This window comes from Microtus ochrogaster, unplaced genomic scaffold, assembly GCF_000317375.1.
Source record: "Microtus ochrogaster isolate Prairie Vole_2 unplaced genomic scaffold, MicOch1.0 UNK20, whole genome shotgun sequence".
In the NCBI taxonomy this organism is placed as follows: Eukaryota; Metazoa; Chordata; class Mammalia; order Rodentia; family Cricetidae; genus Microtus; species Microtus ochrogaster.
The window spans coordinates 1,478,034-1,503,290 of NW_004949118.1; the positions used below are offsets into that span (position 1 = coordinate 1,478,034).

At 41.5% G+C, this 25,257-nt stretch overlaps 1 protein-coding gene across 6 annotated transcripts in view; it reads right to left on the minus strand.

Annotated features, from left to right (window-relative positions):
* The window catches only part of Dlgap1 (DLG associated protein 1), a 791,676-nt gene that overhangs the window by 394,795 nt on the left and 371,624 nt on the right, over window positions 1-25,257 (minus strand). For all 6 annotated transcript variants that reach the window (XM_026789510.1, XM_026789514.1, XM_026789512.1 and 3 more), the window contains exon 4: window positions 1,954-2,046. The gene's annotated coding sequence lies outside the window, so the exon portion shown is untranslated. The remainder of the gene's footprint in view (window positions 1-1,953; window positions 2,047-25,257) is intronic.

Here is a 25,257-nt window from a genome sequence, read left to right on the forward strand (position 1 = left end):
TGGAGCAGGAGAATCATGGCGGCGACTCCCCCTCAGCTTCTTTCTCCCAGCCTCCTGTTCTGTTTTCTCCGCCTACCTAAGGGCTGCCTATGAAATGGGCCTAGGCAGTTTCTTTATTAATAAGAAATCACTCCCACATCAAATAGGTAAGGTTCAAAGGTTATTAAAAGTCAAAGAACCAATGGTCCAAAGAACATTCAAGATAATTTCTGAGGAGTCCACAGAAACTCCAGCATGAAGGTCATATTAGTAACATGAGGGCATATCATAGATATTTCACATAGAGTGATGTAACAACTATGTAGATGTTTCCCAAGTAAGTCTGTTACCACACTGATACCATAACAATAGGTAATTTCATATTTATGAGTTTTCTCTATTTTCTGTGTTTTGGATATAATTTCTTCCATAACTGAAGAAGGAACCCAGAAAATGAAGTCACCCAAATTAAGTCTTTTATTATGGTATTAATATTTTAAAATATGTTGTTAATGTATTATTGTATAATATAATATAATCTTTCTGCTCATGCCTCTTAACTATGACAGGATCCATCATGGCAAAGCACAGCTATAGAGACAGCCTCCATTCCTCAAGATTCTCCTCCCTGTTATGTTTCTGCCCAGTAGTCACTTCTTGTTTACTAACTGTACTTAGTCTTTTTCTCAGAAATAATCATGTTACCTAATCCTTGTGCCAGTTGAGGTCAGCAAACCAAAGGAAAAACAAAAAGAAAAACATCTGCAAGACTTGGAAAAGGTGTCAGCAAAAAGAAAATAGTTCTTGTTTGTTAATTTCTGCCACAGTATATAATGAGCAATTAGTGCCTTTTGACTTTCTTCCCAATGGTATTAAATAACACCACCAAGAAATAAAACTGGGGAAATACCCAGGCCCTGCACATGATAGACAAGTACTTTGCCACTGAGCTACATCCCCAAACAAGAAGCACATCTTTAACGTAATCCAGCCATATCGGAGCCTGGAGAAACAGGACAGTTTTGACTTTGGAAAGTTTACTGGGCACGTAGGGTCCCTTTATGTCTCTCTGTTATAGCTGCAAGAAAAGTCAGTTTGGATCCATGATTACTTTTAGATGAAAGGAAGCATGCTGATATATATGTATGTGGTGTGTGTGTGTCTGTGGCATGTATGTCTATGGTGTGTGGGGTATGTGTGTATGTGTGCCGAGTGTATGTAAGTGTGGTATGTTTATATGTATGGTGTGTGTGTGTATGTGTAGTGAGTATGTGTAAGTATGGCATGTGTGTATGTATGGTGTGTGTGTATGTATGGTGTGTATGTATGTATGGCGAGTGTGTGTAAGTGTGGTACGTGTATATGAATGTGTGTATGTGTGGTGTGTATATGTATGGTGTATGTTTGCATATATAAGTCTATGTGTAGTATGTAGGTGGTATGTATGTTCATGTGTGGTATGTGTTTGTTTATATGTTTGTATTATGGTATTCAGGTGGTATGTACGTGTATGTGGTATGTGTGTGTGGTTAGCATGTGTGGTGATTATGTATATGAGTGGTGTGTATCATGTGATGCATGTGTGTATTGTGTTGTGTCGTGGGGAGCATGTGTGTTATGTGTGTCATGTGGTGCATGTGTGTATGTGTGGTACGTGTGTCATGGAGTGCATGTGTGTATGTGTGTTGTGTCATGGGGTGCATGTGTGGTACGTGTGTCATATGGTGCATGTGTGTATGTGTGTCGTGTGGTGCGTGTGTGTATGTGTGGCCTGTGTGGCGTGTGGAGCATGTGTGTATGTGTGGTGTTTGTAGCACGTGGCGTGTGTGTGTTGGGTGGGAGGTGGCGTGGGAGCCAACACTTAGCTGTGAATTCTGGATACACCTTCGTACCTTGCTGCTTTTCTATTTTAACTGGAGGACGGCAGGCTCACAGGCCCCTTTCTGCCCATGCTGTTTCCCCACTTGGACTTACTGTGCTCAGGGTCCTTGTCATTCAACAGGAGTTCTCTGAAGCAGACACAGGGACCTTCGAGTGACATTCAGCACGTCCCAGAGCAGATGTAACCTGTGGGAAACACAGTTCACACTTCAGTCCGCTTGTCACATGCAAATACAACAGGAGGGGTTGACAAGTTTCAGGAACTGCGGTCGAGGAGCCCCACAAATCATCTCTACATGCTTTCCTTGCATGCTCAGAGCCATTTTTATTATGCCCCCTTTCCCAGGAAGTCTTAAGGGAACTCCTCATCCCCTCAAAACTTTTATCCTTTTAAATTTGCTTATTTCGTTTTGGTGAAACTCTATTTTCCTGTGCTAGCCCAGTTTTCCAGATTTAATATCATATATTTACTTAACTATTTAAAGAACAAATATTCCTTTTTAGTTCATTATGTGTCACAGTACTGGGTATCCCGATATGGGGGATAGCGGATGTTGTCTAGTCCCAAGGAATTTTAAATTCAGTGGGCGATTGTGTCTTTTCCTCTTCCTGTTCCACCTTCTAGGTGCATATAGATCTTCAGTTTCTTTGCAGCCATCCTTCCTCACGCCAGGCCTACAACAGTCAAGTGCACAGCGCCTCCCAGTGGTCTGCAGTGCCGCTGTGCACTCTTTATCCTGCACTAGGACTTCACAATCCTCATACTGCATCAAGGTCCGTTAGCAATTGAGGGGAAGAAGGTCTATTTGTTTTTGTCATAGATGCTTAGGAACCTGCCCGTAGAGCATTCTCACGGGTTTCTGATGAGCAGCCAGGCTGCAAAAATTACTTCTGTCATTACCTTTTCCTGGCTGTATGGATCCCTGACTGTCAGTAACAGTATCACACTTTTCTGAGCCACTGCCTCCACTTAGCCAGCTAGCATCTCTCCCTCTAGGGGAGTTTTAGAGTCTTGACGTCATCCCTACAGACTAATGCCATGCTTCCTTCCTCTTGGCCTTTCCCAAGGATCAATATCTGCGTATTAATGAACTGTCTGTCTTTAGCACCTACCTTCCCCCAACCCCAAGTCTCAGGGCTTCCTTGCTCTTATGTAAACAAAGGATGGAAAGAACCACAGAACTCAGCAGTAGCCTCTTTGGCTATTTTACTTCCGGTCATACGTATCTTTGCAAATCTTTAAAAATGACTCCTTGGGACTAGAGAGTATACCGAAATCGGTTTCTTTCCCAACATAGCAGACTACACTCAATGTTTAAGAGATCCCCAGCGGAGCAGACTGGGCGCTGAGTATGACAGATCTTCAGCCTGCCGTCCACCATATCCAAAGTCAGGACTGGTGGTTGAAGCTCATACTGCAACCTTAGGTTTTGTCTTCTTGTATCTTTTCTTCTTCCCCAGCCAAGAAAGTATCTCTAAATTTAAGGATTCGTGTGGCTCCACTGGATCCACTGAGATGATTAGAATCATCTTCTCATTTAAAAGCCATCTGGCTAGACACGAAATCCAACTACCCACCTGACTGTTCCTTTGTTGTTATGTGATGTTACATATTATAGCTCTGGAAGGAATCATTCCTAATCACCATTTTCATGGAGGAGGAGACTGAGACATAAAAATATTTAATTAATTTGTTTCTTATTTAGAGCTCGAGAATGTCAGAGATAGCAACTAGCCCAGTAGCTGGACCCAGGATTCGCAATATCTGTCTGTCTGTCTGTCTGTCTGTCTGTCTGTCTGTCTGTCTGTCTATCTATCTATCTATCTATCTATCATCTATCTAGTGTGTGTGTGTATGTATGTATGTATGTATGTATGTATGTATGTATGTATGTGCACTCATGCGCATGTGTGCACCACAGGTCATATACAAAGGTCAGAACACAGCTTTTGGAATTGGTTCTCTCTTTCCATCATGCGGACTGAACTGAGGTCATCAGCTAATAGCAACTGCCCTTCCTGATTGGTCCATCTCGCCAGCTTAACTCTCACTCATGTATACACTTCCTCCTGAAAGGGTTTGCTGAGTCTTTCTGCAGAATCCTCCTGAAAATACGGCTTGAACAGGCTTACACTGTATTAATAATGTTGCGGCACTTCACAGAGAACAAAGCATTTCTGCCAACGCCGTTTGGTTCATTCTCCAAGTAAGAGGCCATCTTATGATGATTAGTTCTACTTCACAGATTGGAAAAAAGGAAACAGGAACCAAACATTGAGCAACTGAAGTGGCTTCTTCAAGAAACATTGTTAATAAGGAGCACAAACAGGGACACTTGTCACAGACAGGGGTTGCTGGGACTCAGACTTGGGTTGAAGTAGAATTGGCATAGTTCTGAGCAGTGTGCACCAGAGTTTCCCGCCTGTGACTTGAAAGGTATGGTTGGGGAACGAGTCTTGTTCTTTTGCACAGACCTCTTTCTCACTGCTATTTTTCTTCCACGGCCAGAGGCAGGTTTTCTACAATATCTGTATCACAACAGAACCCCACAGAAAAGCCTGCAGTGACATCTGGTGACCACAGATGGATGAAAGTTCCAGCCCAATACTCAAGGTGCTTTAAACTATTGGTGATAGTCCTGAAGAGGGGCAGAGGATGGGGTGGATTGTAGAGAGACCCCGCCTTTTGGGGCGGGACAGCCTCGGGCGAATGTTTTTACTAATGAATTGGAACGCGAGACTGGAGCCCTTCCTGTCTTCCGGTTTTACGGTGGATCGGTGGATCGCTGAACTCCGGGTGTGTGAGTGTGCTTTTATATTAAAATTGTCTTCTTGTACCCACTGGCCTGGATTAATTAAATTCGCCTTCATTTTGGCCCCCACCGGGTGTGTGAGTGTGCTTTTATATTAAAATTGTCTTCTTGTACCCACTGGCCTGGATTAATTAAATTCGCCTTCAGTGGATGAGAACAAAGAGAGTCTTCGGGACATTTGGGCACTGTTCTCCTCAGGAGCTGACCTGCTCAGGACCAGGGCTGTCATTATTCCAGCACGAAGATGGGAAAGGCTCATGAGCCTCCCACTGCTGAAACTGAGGAATTATGGACAATTAATGGTTTTTTTTTTTGTGTGTGGGAAAGTCAGTTTTCTTTAAGGGTGTGGTCTAGGTAGGTTTAACTATGCTTCTGTGTGGTTGGTGTGACACCCCAAGAGTACTGGGCAGCAAAAAGTGGATTACTCAATAATTTTTTTTAAATAAGAGGACATGGAATTGCAGGCGTAAGGAAGTAGAGGTGGATCTGGGTGGAGTTAGGGATTGAATATAATCAAAATACACTGTATGAAATTCTCAAAATAACATAGTGTTATAACAAAAATATTTTTCATCCTTTTATTAGAATAGTGTTATTGTTTGAATGCGAAATGACCTTGTTGGCTCACGGAAGATGGTGCTGTTTTGAGAGGTGAGGGAGATTTGGGAGATAAGGGTGAGCGAAGGAGTCTTCTTCCCATTTCTTGTTCTGCAGAGATGCGAGGATGCAAGGAGAGATGCGAGGATGCAAGGAGAGATGCGAGGATGCAAGGAGAGATGCGAGGATGCAAGGAGAGATGCGAGGATGCAAGGAGCCCTCACTGAACACATCAACTACCCTGGCACCACCTGCTATCATGCCTTTCTGCACACACCCCTTCATCTACATGATAAACTGCATCCCTTACACCACGAGCTAGCATCCTTTCCAATCTAAGATGCCCATCGTAGGCTTTCTGCTCCAGCACTGAGCACGAGCGTCAGCTGCTCCACTCTTTCTCACGCACAACAGCGTCCACCCGTGACTGCTGCTCTGTGAGTGTCCCCTCCCTAAAAGCATCACCTCCTATCACTCTCCTTCTAGAACACCTTTCCCATCCGTCCTCACAGGAAGTCCCACTCATCTTCAGGGTGCAAGCCACACTCAGTACTCAGACACTGCCTTGTCTAGGTCTCCAGATGAGGGGTAATTTTCATTCCTCTAAATCCAGCTTCTCATGTGTTCATCAGTGACACAGCGTACCTGTGCCTTCCGTCCTCTCCAGCAGTCATGAGAACTCCGAGACCTGCAGATGATCCCAACTTTCTCTTGTGTATTTATTCTCCTTTATCCCATCTTCCTTGCCTCCCGATGGAGTGTAAGTTCTTGGTGTGTCTTCATTGGACTGTATAGTAATCTACTGCCATTTTAATAGAATGGAAAAGAAAACTGTAGGCACCAGGAAAGCCCTCATACCCCACTTTTCTTCTATGGCCAGCGCAGAGACTTCTGACTGAAACAACAAAACCTGGGTTAATCTCATGTTATGCTACACAAAGCCCACGAATTACTTAAAGTTGTAGCGTTCTCTTCCCGTCTGGAAATGATTTGTGTCATTTTTCCAGTTCTTCACTGACACTCTCTGTTTCCTGTTCCCAGACTAGCAGTATTGGTCTCAGCATGGACCAGGTACCTTTGATCCTTTGATGAGAACAGAAGCACAGGGAGAGAGCTGTTCCTATGGTGGACCGTCACCTAGGTGGGCCTTTGTTGTCTCTGTAGGAGTGGCAGTAAGAAAGGAAGGGGTTGGAGAGATGGCTCAGTGGTTAAGAGCACTGCCTGCTCTTCCAAAGGTCTTGAGTTCAATTCCCAGCACCGCAGGCTGATCATCAGTAACCAAATGCATCAATCCGTGAGCAGGGACGCCTTCCTGTTTGGAATCCTATCTCGTCACGTGACTGAGTCTATCGTAATGGGCATCTCCCGTAAAAGGAACAATCTTAACTTTTGTTTTTCATGCTTTGAATTAATGCCAGGTTATTAAAGATAAAATGATTTGAAAGTTCAAAAAAAAAAAAAAAGGAAATTACCAGCACCCTAACGTAACATCAGCTTCTTCAGTTATGTGCCTCTGGAGAGACCATTTCCTTTGTCTCTAGAATGCATATGATGGCAGGATTGGCTATTTTAATAACAGCTATGCGTCTATAGCGAGGAATGAGTAAGGTCATTTAGGATAAGACATTCAGCACAGCAGCTGGCCCATACTGGGTACACAACACAGTAACAATCACGGGTCACCTGTGTCCATCATAGAGACATAGGTTCTAAAAGAACTTGCAGGGGATAAACTGAAACCAAATATGGGTTTGGAGACAAGCAGGAGTTTAGGGCAGAGAAGACGGATCTTGCTCCAGGTATGTGGTGCTGATGAGACTAAAAAGGGAGATGGCTGAAGACAGAGTGACCTTTGAAGGAGTCTGCGGGCCCCAGCAATCACACTCCTTTATTTCTTTAAAAAAACTATTTTTATTTTTAACCTTGAATGCAGGCACAAAGACGACAGGCACACAGTGCTTGTGCAGGCCAGGTGTTGGATCTCTCACGTCAGTGCTGGGAATGGAAGTCAGAACCCCCCCCCCACAAAAAAGCAATACATGCTCCTAGCTGCTGATCCATCTCTCTAGCCCTGTTTATTACTTTTAAAAACCGCTTTTCTTTGCTATGAAGTATGAGAATAAAAATGTCTTCTAAAAAGAAAAACTGTAGTTTCTGAATTGCTCTGCTATTGAGCCAGTATGTGGTAACTTGTCTCAAGGATTTAGATAAAGTCAGCCATGTGTCTATGGTACCACTTCTACAGATGCAACCAATGGAGAATCCAAACTCACATACAGTGTGAGGATGAGTTTTATCTTTCATACAGAAACAATGCTGAGGTGCAGCTATGCACAGCCCTTGTATTAGGCACGATAAGAGATGATAGGAAGGGCAGAGGAGACTGTGTAAGTTGGATAAAAACACTGCAGCATGAAACAAGAGAACGACCTCCATCCTTTCTCCATTAACCCTCTCCTTCCTGTTCCCAGGGAAACATGTCTCCACCAACTTGTGTCACGTTCGTTTGGTTCCTTGACGAGAACAGATCTGGGGTTCTTGCTGCTGCTACTTGGGATGTTTAACTCAGGGGGCTCTGAAAGGTAAGGGATCCTCCCTGCACATGCCTGACGTGTAGAAGGAATGCTTACATGGCTGCTGCGTTCATTACTTGGATCACAGTCAGCATTCACAATGGAGCTCATGTCACAGAACTCATCATCCCCACACTGCTGGAGATCTGCTTTCTACTGTTTTGTGGGTTACAGTGACTCTTTTTTCTGCTGTTGCTTCCATCCCTGGCAAGCTCAGAATTCAAACTGGAAATGTGTATTTCACTTGCTTACTTGTTATATATAATGTTCTCTGAAAATGAAATTAGTCACAAACAAGTCCCAAGGAATGGTTTCCCCTCACCAGACCTCAAACCAGTAGGGGTTGCTATAGCAACCCGACAATCACCACGCCCAACTCTGCTGTAAAGCATACACCAACTTGTCATCTACAAAATCACATAGATTTTTTCCAATTAAATTTAAACAAAAGTACTTATCTTTGCAGAATTCTAATTTAACTTTTGTTGCTGTGGTAAAAGATCTGACAAAAAAGCCACTCAGGGGAGAAGGGGTTTAGTCTGCTTTCAGTTCTAGTTTCCATCAATGAGGGGAGGCCACGGCAGGAACTCTGAGACGCCAGTCATGTCACACCTCACCACTAGCTATCTCCACCCTTACACTGTTGAGGGTCCTCTGAATAGGGAATGGTGATGCCCACAATGGGCCGAGACAACCTGTCATAGGCATGCCCACACGCTAATTTCATCCAGATGAACAAAAACAGAGGAGGAAAGAGTGTAAGGGACAGAGGGGACGGAGCGCACCAGAACAGGCCCTCTAAATCATCCGAGCAAAACTCCTATGAGCTCACAAAGACAGAAGCAGCAAGCATGGGGCTGACAGCCAGTCCTTTGCATATCTATACATCATCGTTTTCAGTTCAATATTTTTATGGGACTCTCAAGTGTGTGAATGAGTGGCTGTCTGATTCTAGAGCCCACTGATGGGTATTTTTACACTTTTGTTGATTTGCATTGTCCAACTTCAATATGATGTTTTTGTTTTATCTTTTTATATTTGATTTTGTTCAAAAAAAAAAAAAGAAGAGAAGAATTTCTCAAGTAGAAGGAAGTCAATACCAGATCAAACAAAGCCCAAACAGATATCCAGGAGAAAAGACAGAGTGGATGGCAAACATGAAAACAGTGTGTGTGTGTGTGTGCACGCGTGTGTGTGTGTGTCTGTGAAATGTGTGTGTGTGAAATGTGTGTGTGTGTGAAGTGTGTGTGTGAAATGTGTGTGTGAAATGTGTGTGTGTGACTGAACTCAAAATAATAAAATAAACTTACTGTAAGTTTTAAATTATATAAGCTTAGAACTCTCATATGATCTAGTAACTTTTTTCTTTCTTGCTTCATCTTTTAGGTTAAATATTTTGATTATTGTGGTGGTGTAGAAGAAAGTGTCGCCCAAAGGGAGTGGCACTTTTAGGTGTGGCCTTGTTGGACAAAGTATGTCACTGTGGTCTTTTTTGCTTGAGTTTCCCTCAGTGTGACAGTCAGTCAACTTCCTGCTGCCTTCTGGTCAAGATGTGCAGGACAATGTCTGCCTGCACAATGCCATGCTCCCCATTATGATGACAATGGACTTACGCTCTGAAACTCAACTGAGCCCTTCAATGACATATTTTCATTTGTAAGAGTTGTTGTGGTCATGGTGTTTCTTCACAGCAATAAAAACCTAACTAAGACAATTATACTTCTCTCCTATCTTATACTCTTAAACCTAATGTGTTTGAAACTTATATGAATGCGTAGTTTACCATATTCCAAAGTCAATTAGCAAATGGGAAAAATGGAGCTACAATCACACAAGCATTAGAATAGGCCTGATCTGGTTAGTAATCTTCTCAACCCCAAATCCTCATTTGTGGGAGAGCAAATGGTGTAGATAGAGATCTGGTGAACCCTACATCCTCATTTGTGAGAGAGCAGATGGTCTAGATATGGATCTACTCAACCCTATATCCTCATTTGTGCTAGAACAGATTATCTAGATAGAGATCTGGTCAACCCCACATCCTCATTTGTGGGAGAGCAGATGCCCTAGGAACACTTTGGTCAATGGTGGCTTGTTTCCCTCTCTATGTACAAGTAGATGTCAAGTGTCTGCCTGGGAAAAGGTCTGAGCGCTAAAAGCACAGCAGCTGATGTGCACTTTGATTTTAGTGTCCCAGACCTTGCCTTTGATCAGCAGCACAAACACCAGCCCCTGACTCTCCAGAACCTGCCTTTGAACAGTTTTCTGTTCACCATTTATTGAAAGTTCTTGACAGGAGTATTGAAGGACACCTGTCCAGTGCATTCCTGACTTTGACCCTTTTATGAACTGAGAGCTCTGAATTTTTGTCCTAAAAGGATACATTTAACAACAGACACAGAAGAATGGATGTGTGCTGTTACCCCTGGAGGAGAGTCTCTGATGACTTCAGGTTTTTTTTGTTTTTTGTTTTTCGAGACAGGGTTTCTCTGTGGCTTTTGAGCCTGTCCTGGAACTCGCTCTGTAGACCAGGCTGGTCTCAAACTCACAGAGATCCGCCTGCCTCTGCCTCCTGAGTGCTGGGATTAAAGGCGTGCGCCACCATCGCCCGGCGATGACTTCAGTTTTTGCCACCTGCAATTAGGTCATTGGAAAGACCAAGAGTACTCTTATAAAATTGATTTGAGTTCAGCGTGGTCTAAACAGAAGAGAGTCCTATGACCCCTTAGCAGCCCCTGCATTTAGGTAAGGAACAGCCATGGTTTTAGCTCCATAATCTAAAAATTAATGCAGGGAGTCATCAAGCTGTGTATATTGGTTATGCTTTCTATTGAGCCAGCCACTAGCTTTTCTTAGCCATTAGAAACTGCCTGAGACACCTGACTTCATAAATTTGTTATAATATCATAAACAAACTGTCATAAAAACTATGGTACGGGAAAGAAGTTCTTGTCAAATCCCCAGTTAATTAAAATCCTTGCTTCACTATAGAGAGTTACATGTTCAGGGTGGAATCTCTGCTTTACTATAGAGTGTTACATGTTCAGGGTGAAATATTTGCTTCACTATAGAGTGTTGGAAGTTCGGGGTGGAATCCTTGCTTCACTATAGAGTGTTACATGTTCAGGGTGGAATATGAATGTTGGGAGTGTACAGGTTTTCTTTGACTTTCAGGAAAACTAACTAAGTATTAGTAATTATATTCACGGACACAAAATCTGCCATACAGGGACACCAATTTATCATCTATCTATCTGTCACCTCATTGACTGAGGAATTCCCATCAGACATTTAAAAAGAAGTGGAATATATAAAAATAAACAAATACTTTTGTAATATTTGTCAATATTTGAAGTCTCCCATGCCAAAACAAAAGCTACTTTGGTTTCAGAACAGATTAATCAGTTTTGTAACATGAAGACTGCAGAGTAACGAACTTTCCCAATGTCAGCAGGTTTATGTATTGTAGTAATTCTAGTACTGAGGAAACCTTCTCAGCTCATGGGGTGACTAGAACACCGCTCCTGTGTGACTGAGCCAAATTTTTTCTCTATAATCAGATATATTTAGCTTTTAATTTTTATATACTTAAATAACTACAGAAAGAACATATTTAAAAATATACAATCAGTATGAATTCACTGTTTCATAATTCTTTCATTACTAAAAGACATAAATAATTAGCCCATATATTTTCCCCAAACATTCTAGGTTAAGATGATACTCCCTTCACTATCCTCTCTTCACCCCAACCGAGATTTTTCAGTCTGTTTAAGCCAAAAATTGTATTTCAATGGTTGAATAAAAATGCTCACGGTGCCTTGAAAACACAACTTCGAAAAATAAAATGAAAAAATATACCATAATATCTCAGAAAATAAGTAGGTCACATGATCTTGAGAATGGGATCAAATATGCAAAAGCATTTTCAGGCAGAAAATCCAGAAACATTTTTCACGTCAGCTCTGTTTCCTTCCCTCAATCCCATCCTTCCTACAAGGTAGTATGGATGAGACAATGGGCTGGGAGTTAAGGTAAGAACAGGGTCTGTTTTGTTCTTTACTCCATCCCAAGTGTGTTGAATGTGCTTTTGTACGTATAAGGTGCTGAACAAATATTTTATAAATTTAATTGGATGCCAAGAAAGTAGTATGTTCTAGGACTCAATACATTTATGTATTTCCTGGAATTTGGGACTGAAAATGACTACTTTTTATAAAAAGTTAAAGGAAGTCCTTAGTTTTCCATCACAGGGAAGGGGTTAAATCTTTCTACCTTTTCCTCAAGAAGATTCTAACAAAATAAACCCACAAATCTAGAACTACACGGCCACCATGACATTGCTCTGGCAGCTGTGGGCACACTTCTTTGAAAGGCAAGTGTAGACGCAGCTTACACTGGGAGAAGAGTTACTCTGATGCAGCCTCTATCTCCTGCCTGGTCCTTCTAGGCAGTGGGGGTGGGGTGAGCTCTTACTCTCTCCCTGCAGTCTAAACGGAAGCAGGTATCAATGTGTTCCATTTGTGTTGTAGACACAAAGAGTTGTGGGGCAATGGATTTTCAGTGGTGAGTGTTTGCTCTGTGACTGAGGGAAACACTCAAGGTAAGGCTACTTTCAGGTTTGGTGTGAGAAAGCCCTGTCAATGGAGGAGTCCCATGGAAAACACTGCCGGAGCAGCTAAGGATTCAGTGGACTTTTCAAAACAAACAACGATCACGCATGAGTTAACAACAAAAAAAAAAAAAACCAGCACAGAGAACTAATCTTAACATTTTAGGTACCATGAAGTCACTCACGGAGCATCAACTCACAGACCCCATACAGGGATTCTGCAAATGCCAGTTTGTCATTGCTCGGACTGATAACTTGAGTCCTGGGTCACCATCCTGGAGTTTTGCTAATGATATGAAGATTTGTGGAACATAACCACCCATTGCTGTATTGGGGGAAGAAGGAGTCAGGGGAAGGCAATGGTTCCCATGTGGATAGTCCTTCAGACTGATGGTCAGAGGCACAGAGGCTGACCCTCTGTGTTCCTGTCAGTGACTACTCAATCAATATGAGTTGTTCTTCAGAGAAGACATACCCTTGTATGAAGTCACCACCATAAACAAGTGGTAATGCCCACAGGAGGATGCAGTTGACAGCTCCAATCCCTACAGCTGTTGAAATGAGCACCTTGGTCTTAATGGAGCAACTGTGTGACCATCCAAACTGACCAAGCTGAACAATAAGATATTTTGGGAAGAGAATTTTCTATACAACCTGCACTTAATATGAAGGACATTCAATAAGTATTTGTTGAACCAATGAAGAAATAATCATTATGAGGGAAGAATGATGAGTAACTGATTTAAAGTTCATCAGGAGAGATTTAAAGGAGGTCAATACCAAATGCTAGAAAGTCAAATCAGTCTATAACTCCAAGCCACTGCATCTGTTTTATGATGCTGGCATTTGATTTAGTCATTAAAATTATTAGAGTCTGAATCTTCTACGCTATGGGCAAATGTAGCAGGAAAGAACCAGAGGGGGCTATGAGCTGAAGCTGAACATGTGATGCCCCACTCTGCCAAAGGGCAACCGTTTCTACTCTATCAGAGTTTGAGGGAAAACCTTAGTGCTTTAAAAAGGCAATTATTAGTTTACAGGAAGCAGGAAAGAACTGAAAAGCAGTACTGACCGAATCTTCCCAAAGTCAACAACTCTTCTTGCCAGAAGCCATTTAACTACAAAAATCTCCTAAGTTGTGTGCGAAGGCCAAATCTAAGCATAGTCATTTCTATTCAGCTGAGGATTCAGGTCCTCCCCCAAGCATCTGGAAATACCTTACAGCCAGCAATTTAATCATAAAGAACATTTTCCCCAAATTACAAATTCCTGCAGTATGTGGAGTTATAGAAAATAGGGACTTACTCCTAATGCCAAAGTTTTGTCGCCTTCACACAGTGTCTTGAACCAAGGTAGGCTCTACCTAAAATTAGCTTGTAAGAATTTCTTCTTTTTTTTTTTTGGTTTTTCGAGACAGGGTTTCTTTGTGGTTTCGGAGCCTGTCCTGGAACTAGCTCTTGTAGACCAGGCTGGTCTCGAACTCACAGAGATCTGCCTGCCTCTGCCTCCCAAGTGCTGGGATTAAAGGCGTGCGCCACCACCGCCCAGCTGCTTGTAAGAATTTCTGTCCCTAAAATTTTCCTGAATAAAGGCATGGATAAATATTTAATATATTTAGAAGATGTTGTTGTTGTGCAAATGAGCAAATCTTGTCTTAAAAAGAATTTTCACTGCTTGTCCTGAAGTGGCGTGTTTTTCAGATGTGTCCATCCAGTGATTAGTTTACTGTCTTTGTTGTCACAGGATGAATGTGTGGCAGAATCTGAACATACTAATACCTCATGAGTGTTTTTAGAGTAGGGTAATCAGGTCACTTTAGTGATTCACTGCTCAGATGATGAGGTTATTAAAAAGATGCTTCTGTTGTGTTGCAAGATCAGCTGTTATCCAAGATCAGTGAGTATACCTCCCCAGGGAACGTAGGCACAGAAATACATAGGCATATGCCCACACACCGACACTCACATGTCTCTGGAAGCTTGAAATCCTACCACCAGCAAATTACATACCCTTTGTATAAGATTAGCTCTTTTCACAGTTCCCTGTTAAAATATTCCTAAATAGGGTGTCATTAAGGTGATGGGGAAGCAGGGGCTCACCAGATGCTCACTTCCCACCTCTTACAATGAAGAGAAAGAGTACTAAATTTTGCGCAGAGACCCGCCTCATGGATGACTAAACACCAGGAGACATTACAGAGTATCTACGTAATTAAAATGGTAATGGAGAATCTAATAATACACAACCATGTTTACCAATTGCTAGCATAAAAGAATAATGAGCTTCATCAGTCCAGGAATGAAAGTGAATACTATACCTGGCACTGCTGACCCTCAGTAGACAAGTTTTGCTACCCCTCGACTATTTGTTAGTAACTGCGACTCTGTTTTTCAATAAAGGAATAATCAAATTTATAAATAAAAACATTCCTTTAATGCAATCATAAATAAAGTGCCTGGCTAAGCCTTGCTCCTATTCCATCTTCCTTTAAAAGGGATTTTGTATCTGGATTCATTTTCTAGAAGATCTAAAGCCCATAGGTCCAGGCAAAAACGACCCTGGTCTCCAGTGGCAATGGGGACAGCTTCTTAGGCTCAAGTCCACCCTCTCCATCAGTCACAGTCTACTGAGTGGGAACAGCATCGCCATGTTTTCATGGCTCAAGTCATCTCTCTGAGTTAGCATACAGTTTCTAAGTATTATATTTCTACAGCTTTTTATTGAATGTGTATTAGATGAGAGGGGCTAGGGGACCCTGGAATGAACTTTATGTCAACTGCCCTCAAGTGCTGCTGACCGTAGCACATTTTGTGAAGTTTTATTTTCTCTGTCATAGTGAGGGCAACTACCCTTTAAAACTAAAAATGTGTCATCCAGACTCAGCTTCCAAGAAAATCTTCAAATAGAATTGATATTTTTACTGTTACCCACACCTGTTCTTAACTTGATTTTGCCTCAACTGTTAAGTGTTCCAACTGTTTCTAAATGTTCACCTCAGATAAGCAAATTTACAATGACTAAAGACTCGAGTTTACATCATTCTGTCACTGTCAATACATGGAATGCTCCTCTTAGTTTATGTTACCTGATTTTTTTCTTTTATTATCTGTCGAACGTTCCATGGTTCTCTCCCATTACATTTGTTTATACTACATTTACAATATGTCTCGATGTTTACCTTCTACACGCAAGCACATCTTTGAAAATTTGTCACCAAGCGTGTTTAATGTTCATCCATGTAGCGTGTATTTCCGCTTATAACATTTTCCTGTTCAATGATACTTTTAAAGTTCTGCACATAATGTTGAACATACTCCGAAGCCATTGGTTCACGCACTCCATCGTGTGCTGAACTAGCCACACAATGGCAAACCTTCTCACAGCACCAGCCTTGCTGTACGCAGAAGCACACATTTTTCCCAGAGTTCCTAGTGTTTAAAGGAGAGTAGCAACAGCAGTAGCATGGCTAGATTATTAAGTCCACATATGTAATGTTAAATATCTGGGGAGAATATTTCCCAGCTATGTGGAAGCATACTCCAGGGTCTCAATGTGTTGATATCCTCACCAACATCTGATATCATGCAACACTTTAGTTTCTGTCAACCTAAAGATTATATATCAATGACACCTTACTGATGCTTTGATGAGCTTGATGATACTTTTCTCGTTGCTAGAAGGCTGAGTACACGTTCACATTTGCTTCTCCTTTACCTGGGCTTTTCTTTCTATGAATGACCTAGTCACAGAGGAGGAGACATTTCCTATGCACCTTCTCATTAATTCGTATTTTTTTCAGAAAAAAAGCCATGTGGAGCATCTTTTCATTGTCAAAAGCCTTTAATATTGTTAACTTTAGGTTTTTCTGAAGTCCATACACTTTTCTTTCCTGCCTTGGTGTTAGGAAACGTAGGGCCCTATTCAACGTGGAGCCAGATATTCAGGGAAACACTGTAATCCATTCTTTGGAACTAATTTATAATTTCAAGGTTTGCTGCAGGAGAGGAGAGCCTTCTGCTCCTTCAGCCAATAGCTGCTGAAATACCAGCCCACTGGGGCGTGGTCTATTTATCTTTTAAAAAAGAGCGGCAAGCCTTGGCCCGCTCTCTTGGTTCTGAAGCTTGGTTCTGATTCCTGCTCCGGCGACTAGGCTCCTTTCCTGACAGTTGGTGCTTTGTGAGTTTTACCCCTCAAAATAAATACCCCTTTGAATCCTAACTGGTGTGGGGTTGGTTTGAGCATTAAAGGTTATCACTAAATGTATTTTTAATATTCCACTTTTCAGACCCCAATTCAAAAGATGTTTTAAAGGATTTATTTGCAAATAAACCACTAAAAGTATTTTCCCCCAGAATGTACCCATTTATTTGAACATTGGTCTTTCTAGAACCAAACATGTTCTTACATACCTAAGAATCACAAAGGGTTTTTAGAATTACAAGGATGTAGGTGTCATTTGCTCCAAGCACACACCCTCCTAATAAGAGCTGAAAGCCACCCAGAACTAGGTGTATAGGAGACGTAGGGCCACCCAAACTGGAATGTACTTGTGCCAAACTTAAGATTTTTCATATTATTTTCAATTTTTTTTGTAGAAATAAAGCACAGATATGGGCGGCACATGGATCAAAACACATTGAGGTTGGCTGAGACAAATACTCGGTGGTTGCCTACTTCCCATAAGAACGTCCTGTGCACTAAGTGATGAGTTAGCCTACATTCCAGGGCTTCAGCCAGAAAAGAGGCAATGACAGGGGAGTAAGAATTACAAAGCATCATTGAACAAACTAGAAGAGAGACTCCATCTGAGGTCAACCGCGTGCACCTCACATCACAGATCTCACATCCGTGTGTCATGTGACACATGCAAGGACTCTACAACCATTTCACTAGAAGTTTAGTGACCAGATAAGGAGCTATAATGGACTGATGTACTCCTGTGTTCTGAAGACAAAGATGGTTTCCACTCGATCTTTAGTTCACAACATGGTCAGTTTGAACAGAAAAAAAAAATCAGGTTACAATTTCATGTGCCCCCACTCCCACCCAAGGCTTCCTCTCTCTAAATCATTCTCCAGCTGTAACCCTCCTGGTCTCCCACCTCTATCTCCCAAGTGCTTCGATTTTAGGGGTGGGCCACAAGTTGGACTAAATTTCTACTTTCTAAGGTTGATGTTTTTCTATCTGAATTCTGTTTCTTGCTGATAATTACAACATTTTGAAAATAATTCAAGCCATATATGTATGTGACATTTGCTGAATATTTTACATGACTACCAAGGGATTCTTCAAAAATTGACATTTAAAAATGCCAAGTAAATCATTGAAAGTATTTTTAGAAAATGGTTACTTTGATTTGAAACAATTTCTTACTATGCCAAGAACTGTCTCATCTCTGAAACTGCCAAACTCAGGTAGTCAGAGGATAATTAAATCACAATCTGACTTGAGGGGATTGAATCCAAATGTCAAAATATTGCATGCTCATGCTAGGCTTATGGTAGCAACAGCTTGATGTCAAAGCATGCTGGATTCTTGAGGCTGTGGCAGTGCCTCTATTCATACACAGTGAAGAGGGGTCTTGACCTCTGACCCCTGCCATTTACACATGTAGACATGGTCACACCCTGGTCAGACTAAGTTGAACGGAGCTCAAGATGTATTAGAAAAACATTTCTAAATTGTTGAAAATCATGTTAGGGGTCAATTAAGGGATTAAGAACTATACCTTGATTCTGAAAGAGAGGGAGAGGAGAGACACACAAAGAGATTAAGAAGTGCTATGTCAAGAATAGGAGGAGGTTCCTATCTTCTGTTTCTTCTTAAGAATTCAGTACATCCTACTCAAGAATTAAGAATACTTATGCCTCAGATCAAACTGCTAAGAAATACTTAGGGGTAAGGTCAGAAATGTACTGGAAGAGAAGAGACAAAAGAATGAGCATTTTCAAGGCAACAGTCATTCAGAGAAAGAGCTCTGAGTCAGAACAGTCATTTCCAGTTCTCAAGATGAAGGAAAGCATCAGGGTAGTAACACCATCAGGCAGCCACAATTCAGGACTGTTCAGTTTCCTCTTTGTGGATTTTACTTACACGGCGAGACTATTAGTCAGAATAAAGATAGTAAAAGGCATTTTCTTAGTCTTAGTCCTGAAAAATCACAAACAAACTAAGTATTGAGAGTTGGTGTTTGGTTTTTGAGTCAGGCTGTGAGTTTTATTACTTTCCAAGTTCTAGGTACCAAGTGACATTAAGACATGAATTATATGGATGGATTTGTTTAGTCCCATAATGAGCCTTATCCTGAATAACCCATCTACCATCGCAAGGGCAGAAAAGAGAGCTTCCTGGATCCGGTGTGCTCCAGCTCTCCTCTAGCCACCATGCTCTTCATGGATTTGATCTTAATCCATCATATTTACAGTTTTACAGTTTGAATTAATTACTCACAGAATAAAAAATGTTTGAAAAAAACCTGTGTCTGCACCAAATATGAATACATTTTCTTGTTTCATTCCTTATATTGTACAATACAGTACAATTTCCATTTACACATCATTTATATTGCAGTAGGTATTAATAATCTAATATGAACATAGTATTAAACTGCCCTCTAAATTCATACCTCTCTAACATATATTAATGAAGCTCTCAGAGCTTATTGAGAACGTTCTTTATGCAACAGACAGTGGCTAATGTACAAACAAACAACTGAACAAAGAATAAGAATAAATAGTAGTGGAATGGTGATTCACAAATGGGACATATGTATTGTATCTCACCCCAAGACTATGGCACCATCTTGGAAGAGGGAGCAGAACGATTATAAGAGCCAGAGGTCCAGAAAGACTGAACAGCATCATCTGGAAATAACAGGACCACTGTAGTCAACAACTCACAACAGTGGTAGTTCTCCATATAAGAATGATACAAGATCAAGCCAGTCAGCATTCTAGCATGGAGGTGGAGGGGCTTATGAATCCCAACCGTAATAGAGGAGTTGTGACAGTTGCTGGTTTCTGGTGGAGAAGGTGGCAGTTTTCTCTAAGAAGGTGGGCCTCGGTAGGCTGACTATTCTCTAGGAGATAGCAACAAAACCAGCAGTACATGGGCAGCATGAAATAGATTCAGGAGGTTATGAAAACAAAGAGGACGAGAACTTGGGGAGCAGTACAGAAAGGAGCACGGATCTGCGAGGAGGGGGCAATAAGCACAGAATGCATTGTATCAAAGGCTCGAAGAACTAATAAAAATATTCTATTTTTAAAAGTAAAGAAAATATCTGGAGCTGGATTATGGGAGTCACCATTCTTCCGTGGAAACATCTTTTTGGAGGTCTCTGCCACGGACGAGCATACACACAATGAATTATACGATGTTTCAGATCCCCATTTGAGAACAGAATTAGAACAAACTGGAGTAAGTTACATGATATAATGTACTTACTCATCTTTCCAGAATGTGGACCTTGGTACCAAGTTCCCTCACTGTCTCCTCTTTTTGAAAGATTCTATACGGTTATGATAATAAGATTCACTTGCTGCATGAAAATGTAACTCACATGATCCCAGCTTAGAATTCATGGATGGAAAACCTGGAGCTAGTAAACAATGAGACAACAGACCCCCAGGTGACACAGACTCATATGGTTTGCTTTTAAGAGCAGGAGGCCTCGAGTAATAAATGACCTTGAATCTGATTTCCCTCTTTTGTAGCATGAGATGGCAGTATTTTCCCGAGATTATCCTCTGGAAACCAATCACTGCATCCCAAGGGGAAAAACATTTCAGAATAAAGAAAAATATTGATTTGTTTTTGCTAGAAGACTATGAAGTGGTAACAGAAAATTCTAGAATAGACCTCAAATTGCTATGAAGAATCTAAAACCTCAATTCGTCCTCATTTTACCAACAAAGTGCTGTTAATCTAAGACGGTGTCTGGCCATACATGTTTTGAAATTATCCTAATATGTAAATACAGAGTGAAATCTCTCTCTCTCTCTCTCTCTCTCTCTCTCTCTCTCTCTCTCTCTCTCTCTCTCTCTCTCTCCCTCCCTCCCTCCCTCCCTCCCTCCCATCATCCATCTATCTATCTGTCTGTCTGTCTGTCTATCTATCTAAATCTATCATCAGCTAGCTATCATCTATTTACATCTATCTATATCTATCAATCATCTATCTATATATCTATCATCTATCATGACACAAATAAGTCAACACACACGTGCGTGTGTGTGTGTTTGTGTGTGTGAGGGAGCCCACAGAAGTGAGTCCATTCCACCTTGACTAGAGATCAGAGAATTCAGGCCTATTCTTTCTTCTTCAAGGCTATTGACAAGAGGTTTGACTTTAGGTGTGGCTACTAACTTGGTGTCTTGATCTAGGGTTTAGTTATTTGGTCTTTTGGGCCTTACGACATCCCATAGAGGTAGATTCATGATGCATGTCCGGTCTAAACTACAGAATATTCAACTGAGGAAATAGGTGCTTGCTGCTTCAGGCACTGAAGAGGTAATTGCCCTGTTTGTTCTTTGTATCATGTTAAAGCAGTCTTTTGCCTTCTTTCCCCTTTTTGGATTGTGGTGTATAAGCATATGGAAAATAAACATGGGCATATTCAGTATTCACTGGATTGCCCCATCAATTCTTTTCTGTGTGTCTCTGTCCCTTTCTCTGTATCTCTGTTCTGTCTGCCTAGTGTTTTAAATCTACATGCCCCTACCCTGGAACATGCCAACCTCATTGAGGTTGGACCCTGACAGATGTCGCCTCAACTTGGGGCCCCGACAGATGTTGCCCCAATATGGTATCCCAATATCTGTAGACACATACACATAAAACTTAAAATATATTATGCAGTGGTTCAAAGATACACATGTCTTATATGAGTGCATATGTTATGTGATGTATTCCTCAATTGCATCTCCATCTTTATGCTTTGAGACAGTGCTGTGGTCCACAGGACTATACAGTGAAAATACAGCAGACAAAATCACTGGACTGAACTACAGGAATCACGTATTCCAGAAAAAAAGCCCAACTGGCAGAGTTTTGGGGATACCTGCCTTTGAATAGTCAGTGTCATTTCTGGAACACCCTTGTGAAGCCAGAGTGCTCCCTATTCCATAGTGGGACTTGTCTCAAAAACCCTCAGCAGTGTATCAAACAATTATTGGGCAGAGCTCCCTCATGTACTGTTATATGGGATGACCTTTCATTTGGCTGTGTAATCTTGATATAGAGAATATATACTGGGTGCGTTGAATTCTGGAAAGGACCCCAGAAAAAGGAAATATTTCTCACTCAGACAGTGGTAACAAAGCCGCCCCTTATCCCGGAAGCTGTAAATGCCAGGCTCCAGATTTTACAGTATCACAGTCTCTCCCTTGACCTAGTCACCTTAGATGTTTTATCTCTAGAGCTGAGGGGTTCCCTTTAATCAGCTAGCGTTTGGCTAAAATACTAATGTGGTTCACATGACATCCATTTTTCTTCCCTGGCTTCTTCTGGTTGCCATGACTACTATGAGGCTGTGTTCCCAGCCTCCAAGGAAGTGGAAGGAAGTGCTGAGAGAGTGCACAGCACTTTGCAGCCTTCTCCCTTTCTCCACATGTATCAATTACAAACCTCTAGCTAACTAACAACACAAATGCAGTTAACAGACAAGATCCCTCTCCCCCTCTTAGAGATCACAGCCCCTTCCACAATTTACCCTTTTCAGATATGTCAGGGCACTTCACAGCCATGCCCCCTCTGAGACATACATAAGGTAATGCCCACCGTGTCAGCCTTATCGGTCTTCTTGGTCTTCAAAACTGCATGCCTGGTATCCTTGCTATTGCCAGAGAATTTCCAATTATGTCTGTGTGGGTACATAAACTGGAAGCTTTGTGGGGAGAGGGAACTTTTCTTAAATAAGAGAAACAACAGAAGGAGGCGTGTACGAGCTGGTTCGTTCACTCTCAGACCCCTTTAGCCAGTTCTGCATGTTGTAAGCATACTGTCTGAACCCTGAGGGAGCACTGAGGTTGGTACTCAGAGGTTCCCACTAAGACAGGTTCTCTTTCTGAACCAGGACCTCAATAATTGGCAGAGGGGCTTGTCAGGAACCCCAGAAACCTTCTTGTTTTGGCCCCATGTCTATGAGTGCTGGGGTTACTGCCTTGCATCTCTGGGTGGGCCTGGCTTTTGGCATAGGCTCTGGAGACCTTAATTCTGGTCCTCATCTTACTGCAGCGTGTGGTTTACTGATAGACTGAGCCATCTCCTCAGCCCCAGAAGTCTGTGATATTGATTGTGTTTCTATGTAAACTTATGAGAAAACCTGAAAACAAGTGAATACTACGTGATCTACAGTTCTACTCTATGGTGAAGAGTGTCTCCTGGAGTGTCATCCTCATTACACAAGTTTCTGAGGATGAGATAGTGGCAGGATTCGATTTCTCAGATTACAGAAGTTTAACATCTAGGGAGTGAATCCTATTTTGTAAGCATTTGTATCGGAAAGTTCTCTTTAACATATCTAATATTCCCTTGCTTTGCCAATTCAATGTATTAAGTACTATTTAATCTCTCTTTTCTCACTTTCTCATTCTCTCTTTAAGATTTTTTAGGTCACTATGTTACAAAACAAATTTCTTGAATGTATTTCCTTTGCTCATGCATTGTATCCTTTGACCAAGATCTCTGTGATACTCCACGTTTCACCTGTAATACCTGCTATTCACTGTTTCACGTTTTGCTTCTGTAGATTTTACCTATAAGTAACAGCAATAGGACTTGCCTTTCTAAAGTGCCTGGCTTCTTTCACACAGCACAATTCCAGGGTTTTCAATGTCACAGGTAGCTTTTTTCTTTTCTAACTCTGAAGAGTATCCCTCCTTCCGCCCTCCCCGTAGGTATGTACGTGATCACATTTCCTTTAACCATTCCATCTATTAATGGATACTTAGTCTGACTCCATGCCTTGGTTATCGTGTTGCAATGAACATGCGAGTGAAGATACTTCTTGGAAATTGTGGCATTATTTCTTTTTGCTAGTTGTCTAGTGGTTGGGGATTATAGCAGGTGTATGTTTAATCTATGGGGAGCCTTCATACTGCTTTTGATAATGGTGAATTTACATTCCTCTCATCTGTGTACAGGGTCCCAATTCTCCATATGCAGTTAATATACTTTTAATGACCCCATCATCTCTGAGCAGATTTCAGTGTTCATTCGAATAGGTGAGGTATAGCACTAATGCTGGGTTCTTGGCACTTGCCAGTGATCCTGCCCTTGTTCTGAGGACATCCTGCTCTGCCCTATGTAAGATCTCCCCCCTGGTTATCCTCTTGGCACGGTACTGTCTATGTCTAAATCTGATGGCCCCTCCACACCTCCTCACTGTCTCTTCTGTCTTTGATTCTCCTTCTTCTCTGTAGCAAACATCACGCTAGCATCCTCCACTTCCAACCAATTGTACACTGTTTCTTCTTCTGCCACTCACGTTGGCACGTCAACTATGAAAAAGATTTTAGTTTAGGTTTGTTTTTTAATGTGAAATTTAAAAAATAAAATCTGTGTCCCTAGTGGTAGAATCAGGGCAAATTATAGGCTCTCTGTGAGTATTTGTGTCAGACATCACTCTATGACTAAAGCTGGACACACACTTAACTTCTGTGTGAGCGAGGTGACGCTGCATGAGAGAGGTGACACAGCACTGTCCATCTTGACAACACTCAGTTGCTTTTCGCTCTCAGTCACTTGCAGGGAACTGTAGTCCAAACACATGGAACATAAAACTCTAGTAAAAAACCTACGTAGTGCTGGGAAGATGGCTCAGCAATGAAAAGCACTGGCTGCTTTTCCAGAGAATTTAAGCTGTGCTCATAGTGCCCACGTTGTGTTCAGAAATGCCTGCCATTGAGCTCCAGAAAAGCTGATGTCCTCTTTGAATCTCTATGGAGATGCACACACAGATACACATATACAAATAAATAAAAGTAAATATTAATTGAAGCTCACAAGTTTTAAATGAATTTGAGTACTGTATAGTGCTGTAAATATTCTTAATATTGCTGTAGTCTGTTATGTGCCTAATTTAAATTTAAGCTTTATCTTAGGTAGATAAGCACAGAAGAAAAGCACATGCACAGCTTCAGGTGTCTGTTGAAATACTGGGATTTGTCCCCAAGGAGGACGGGAGGCTTTTGAAGAGGCCTCATCAGCAATTACAACAGGAAATAAATTAACCAATAAATCCATTTATTCATGTTGTAATTGCTGAACAAAATCTTCTGCTTAAAAACAAAACAAAGCAACATTTGGCTGGTTTATCTTCAGCAAAATCCAGTTTTTTTTGTCAGATGCCAAATAACATAAATGTTGCAAATATATTTCTGTTAAACTACATTTTTCTTACAATGGTGATTTACTTATGAGAACCGACTAGGCATACAGTCTGTCCCACCCAGGTCCTTTCTTAATCAGTAGGGAGCTGACAAGGCATCTTGAAAAGCCATTGGTGGGAAGCTCAAAACAGTGTTTGTCGAAAAACCACATGTAGAAATCTCAAAGGTTTTGGGGTCTTTTGGAGAACAATTTTCAGCAAGGTATATAAAAGAACTCACATCAGCGAGTTTCAAAGGAGGACGAATGTGAGAGGAACTTGCTTGAAAGCAGTGATGATCTCATGGGCTGCAGGCACCCCGTAGAGTTCTTCAAAGTAGGTGGGAGTTGGAAGCATCTTGACTCAGTGAGGAAACTGTGAAGTAATGTGCAGTCTAGAAAGTGCTGCTTCATTGGAAGTGATCATGATAAA